Genomic DNA, 6,139 nt, shown 5'->3' with positions numbered 1-6,139 from the left:
TTCTTTATCCACTCTTTGGTTGATGGGCATTAAGACTGGTTCCATATTTTTGCAATTATGAATTGTGTTGCCATAAATATATGTGCAAATGTCTTTTTCATATAATGACTTATTTTCCTCTGGGTAGATACCCAGTAGTGGGATTGCTGGATCAAATGCTAGTTCTACTTTTAGTTCTTTAAAGACTCTTCACAATGTTTTCCATAGTGGTTGTACTAGTTTACATTCCCACCAGCAGTGTAAAAGTGTTCCCTTTTCACCACATCCACACCAACACCTGTTGTTTTTTGATTTTTTAATTATGGCCATTCTTGTAGGAGTAAGGTGGTATCGTGTTGTGGTTTTGATTTGCATTTCCCTGATCATTTGTGATGTTGAGCGTTTTTTCATATGTTTGTTGGTCATTTGTATATCTTCTTTTGAGAATTGCCTATTCATGTCCTTAGCCCAGTTTTTGATGAGATTTTTTTTTTTTTTTTCTTGCTGATTTGAGTTCCTTGTAGATTCTGGATATTAGTCCTTTGTCAGATGCATAGTTTGCACATATTTTCTCCCACTCTGTGGGTTGTCTGTTTACTCTGCTGATTATTTCTTTTGCTGTGCAGAAGCTTTTTAGTTTAATTAAGTCCCATCTATTTATCTTTGTTTTTGTTGCATTTGCTTTTGGGTTCTTGGTCATGAAGTCTTTGCCTAAGCCAATGTCTAGAAGGGGTTTTCCAATGTTATTTTCTATTACACAGTCTTTATGGTTTCAGGTCTTAGATTTAAGTCTTTGATCCATCTTGAGTTGATTTTTGTTTAAGGTGCGAGATGAGGATCCAGTTTCATTCTCCTATACGTGGCTAGCTGATTATCCCAGGACCATTTGTTGAAAAGCGTGTCCTTTCCCTTTTATGTTTATATTTTTGTTTGCTTTGTTGAAGATCAGTTGGCTATAAGTATTTGGGTTTATTTCTGGGTTCTCTATTCTGTTCCATTGGTCTGTGTGCCTATTTTTATACCAGTACCATGCTGTTTTGGTGACTATGGCCTTATAGTATAGTTTGAAATCAGGTAGTGTGATGCCTCCAGATTTGTTCTTTTTGCTTAGTCTTGCTTTGGCTGTGTGGGCTCTTTTTTGGTTCCATATGAATTTTAGAATTGTTTTTTCTAATTCTCTGAAGAATGATGGTGGTATTTTGATGGGAATTGCACTGAATTTGTAGATTGCTCTTGGCAGCACGGTCATTTTCACAATATTGATTCTACCCATCCATGAGCATGGGATGTGTTTCCATTTGTTTGTGTCATCTATGATTTCTTTCAGCAGTGTTTTGTAGTTTTTGTTGTAGAGGTCTTTCACCTCCTTGGTTAGGTATATTCCTAAGTATTTTATTCTATTTTATTTTTTGGCAACTATTGTAAAAGGAGTTGAGTTCTTGATTTGATTCTCTGCGTGGTGGCTGTTGGTGTATGGAAGATTGTGTATGTTAATCTTGCATCCGGAGACTTTGCTGAATTCTTTTTATCAGTTCTAGGAGCTTTCGGGAGGAGTCTTTAGGGTTTTTGAGGTAAACGATCATATCATAAGTGAACGGTGACAGTTTGACTTCCTCTTTACCAATTTGGATGTCCTTTATTTCTTTCTCTTGTCTGATTGCTCTGGCTAGGACTTCCAGTACTGTTGAAGAGGAGTGGTAAGAGTGGGCATCCTTGTCTTATTCTAGTTCTCAGAGGGAATGCTTTCAACTTTTCCCCATTCACTATTATGTTGGCTGTGGGTTTGTCATAGATAGCTTTTATTACATTGAGGTATGTTCCTTGTATGTTGATTTTGCTGAGAGTTTTAATCATAAAGGGATGCTGGATTTTGTCAAATGGTTTTTCTGCATCTGTTGAGATGATCATGTGATTTCTGTTTTTAATTCTGTTTATGTGGTGTATCACATTTATTGACTTGCATATGTTAAACCATCCCTGTATCCCTGGTATGAAACCCACTTGATTATGGTGGATTATCTTTTTGATATGTTGTTGGATTCAATTAGCTAGTATTTTGTTAAGGATTTTAGCGTCTATGTTCATCAGGGATATCGGCCTGTAGTTTTCTTTTTTGGTTATTTCCTTTCCTGGTTTTGGTATTAGAGTTATACTGACTTCATAGAATGATTTAGGGAGGGTTCCCTCTTTCTCTATCTTGTGGAATAATGTCAATAGGATTGGTACCAATTCTTCATTGAACGTCTGGTAGAATTCTGCTGTGAATCTGTCTGGTCCTGGACTTTTTTGTTGGTAATTTTTAAATTACCATTTCAATCTTGCTGCTTGTTATTGGTCTTTTCAGGGTATCTAATCCTTCCTGATTTAGGCTAGGAGGGTTGTATCTTTCCAGGACTCTTGGCATCTCACAAATTATCTTCATTATGTATTTTAATTTTAATAATAAAATAGTGTATGATTTATGATGAAATGTACAGATCTTAAGTGTACAGTTTGGTGAGTGTACAGTCAAATACATACACATGTATGACCAAAATCCCAATCAGATATAGAATATTTCTGTTACTCTAGGGGGTCCTTTTTTGCCCCATCATTGAATATTATTCACTAATATCCTGGCTATTCTCCCTTGTTGAGAATTCAGTGGTGAAACCGAGATTTCATAATTGTAGCAGAAGGAACAATCATCTCTGAGTAGTGAGACGTGGGTTCAAATCTAAGTTTAGTCAAAAATTAGCTAGGTATCGCACCACTGCACTCTAGCCTGGGTGACAGAGCAAGACTGTCGCAAAAAAAAAAAAAAAAAAAATTAGCTAGGTGATGTTGCGAGAGTCATCAAAATGCTTTGAATTTCTTTTATTGTATGTCAAATGAAAGGGTCCGATTGAATAACTCTTATTGGTCCTTTAATTTAAACATTCTAAGCCTCAACTGTTCTTTAGGAGGACTCTTTTCTCCTTTCCTCTTGAGCAAAGTAGTTGAGTGTTTCTTTAAGCAACACCTTTGCTCCAGGGATCACTATCAAGAGCCAAGTCAGTTACCTTGTCTGGAAATAGAAACTCTTATGTTTTGTGTTCTACTCAGAGCTTAGGTCGTGGGTAGTGTGACCTTTTTCAGGATGTTAGGGGGATTTCCTTCATACGTCAGCCCTCCTGATTTCTCAATTAAATGAGAGCAGCACGTTGTATAATCAATAAAAGTCATCCTTGGGCCACAGCAAGGTGAAGTGCCACTTTGGCTCTTCTCAGATTTCTCTTTAAGGTTGTGACCACTGAGGTAAGTGTCCACTTGGGAATGAAATAAGTGTTGAATAACTATATTTCTCTTTGATGAATAAGATGGAGTTTGTCCAAGACTTTAGGGCCATTACATAAGAGATGTGTGCTTGTGTACTGCACAAAAGTGTTCAGAGCAAGAAGACTTACCATAAGGCCTAGTGGTGACCCTGGCCTATTGGAACTCCATTTCTCAAGTACATTCATACATTCTTTGATGAGATCTCACACACATACACACACATACACACTTCATTTATAGCTAAGTTGTTTTAAAAACGGTGTAGTTTTCCATTCAATATTTTTTTGTAAAGTTGCTAAGATGGAACACTTGGGACTTGGCAGTAGTTTCGTATTTGCTTGGCCTGTCTCATGAAAATTGATTGGAGTCTTGTTCATGTTCTTTCAAAGAATAAATTATTAGTTAGCCATTTAAGTGCATAATTTAGGATTTAATATGGATAGGACATTTCTAGTGTAATTTGGTTTGGAATGATTCATATTAGTTGAAAAATTTAAAATAATGTTCACTTATGAATAACTCATTTTTCATTTTTTAAGGGTTGTCAGGGAGTCATAGGCATTCATAGGACTTACTATTAGTTGTTTCTTACCTTCATGACTGGGTTTCTGAACTATTTTTGAATTAAAGAAGAAACACTGGAATGTATAATCTCTGATAATTTGATCTTGAGGAAATGATTATAACATTTACTTATGTAAACTTCCAGAGGAGAACAGAATAGAAAATGAGTCCCTTCAAGATATACCTTAAAAATCCACTTTCTCTTTAAGTTTCATAGGTGCTATTTATACTTGGTTTATAAAAATTCATTAGTGCCCTTAGGAAAAAGACCTGTGTTAACCCCTTTTGGGGTAGTTTGTGCAGTTTACTTGATTTCTTGGTGATTATCATTGTCTTCCTTATATATCTCTAGGTATTTTTTTAGTACATGGATTGATTTGCTCTGTTCTAGTTATGCTTTAAAGACCTCAGTCAATTTGCAAGATAATGGCTCAAATAAAGTATTTGACCAGAACTCAGAGGAAACTAACCAGGCCACAACTCATATTAGCCATTACCTTGGCCTCTTTCCTACCTAGGGAACCTGACATGTTCCCTTTTCCTTTGTCACACATGGGGATTAGAAGCAAAAAGGAGAGAAGTACATTGTTGTGGAGGATTGTATTATTGTTCCCAAATACTAGCTCCCTTAGTGGTGAGAAATTTATATGTCCTTGCTTGTTGCCATGTGAGTTGTTGTGCCTCCTTGAGTTTACAATACCACTACATTGACTTTTGGGCTTTATGTGTAATATAATTTAGCCAATGGAATGTGAGTGGGTGTGATGTATGCCACCTTTGAACATCACAGACTTCCACCATTTCTCTTTCTTGTCTTGTCTGCCATTAAAATGTCATGTTCCAAATAGGAGCTTCTCCCTCAATCTAGATCCCAGAATGAAAACACATATGGAACTACAACGGCAGACCTGCAGGTGTCAACACATGATATGAGCAAGAAATAATGTTTGTTGCAATTTGCTGACATTTCTGAGATTGTTTCGCAGCAAAGCTGACTAGTACACTTGCTCTCTCAAGGTATGAAGAGGGACCTTGGAATATTCTAGGATAGGAAGTAGAAATTCTACTTGCACATTTTGCTATGCCTATGGCTTTCAATCTTTTTGACCACAACCCACAATAAGAAATGAATTTTACATTATTACTCAGTATACTCAAACATATGTGTGTATATACACAGTATATACAGAAGCAAATATACATATTATATCTGTAAATAGCCATATATATGAAAACAAGTTTCAGGAAACAATTCTTACTCTTATATGCACTTGAATACTTGTTCTTTTTCTATTTTGATTTATTTCCCTAAAAATGCTACTTTTGACAAGGCGAGTTAATTTTATAATTCACTAATGGGTCTTAATCTGCAGCTGAAAAAACACTAATTTAGAGAAAACCATTCTTTATAAAATGAAGCTGAGAGAGACTATACTCACTCACAGTTACACTGCCATTATTTGGAATTTGGCAGAATTTAGATGCACTTGTAATGTTCACACAGTCAAAATATTATGTTTGTAAGAGAAGAATGCAGGCCACTCAGATGTGACAGAAAGAGAATTAGAGCTTGTCACTGTTTTGCTCATGGCAACTGATACATGAACATTAAAATGAGCACCTAACAAAATCAATGCCAAAAGATATATGTGTAAAAAAAAACCCTGTAGAATTGCAGAGATCGGCAAGAACAAACCAAAGATGAAATCTTATAAAATATTAGTATTAGGACATATCCATAAAAAGTAACAGTTTGTTCAAACTACCTAACATTGTGAACTTATGCTCTTTTAAACTTAAGTGTACAGAATAGAGATTTGAGTCAAGACGTGATGTTACAGATCATGAAAATATTAATCCTGGTAATACCCATTGCTCAATCATAGATGTTTAAAGTGACACATGGAATATTTCAGAGACTGAAAGAACTTTGTAGACCATCAAATTTTATCTCTTCATTTTACATACAATGAATTTGAATTCCTAAAAATTTAAGAAAACTGAGATCATGTGCTCCTTTAGACTTTAGGAATCATCCTAGCATGCCTTATATTCTGTTTACCCCGGTCATTGCCTTTATAAACGCTAGTATGGTGTTCACAAGAGGAAACTCTTTTTTATTGTTATTTTCTTATACCTTTTATACGTCAGGTGAAGGAGAGGGATAGTAGTTTTATTACAGCTTCTAGACCACTTTTCCTCCTCCCTCTTGCAAACCTCCTGCTCTACTAAGGCTCACGGAAGTGGTATACTACTCTATCCTCTTTTGTAGTGCTGTCACTTACCAACCTTGCTGGGT

This window comes from Rhinopithecus roxellana, chromosome 7, assembly GCF_007565055.1.
Source record: "Rhinopithecus roxellana isolate Shanxi Qingling chromosome 7, ASM756505v1, whole genome shotgun sequence".
Taxonomy (NCBI): domain Eukaryota; kingdom Metazoa; phylum Chordata; class Mammalia; order Primates; family Cercopithecidae; genus Rhinopithecus; species Rhinopithecus roxellana.
Note: the sequence above shows the minus strand (reverse complement) of the source record.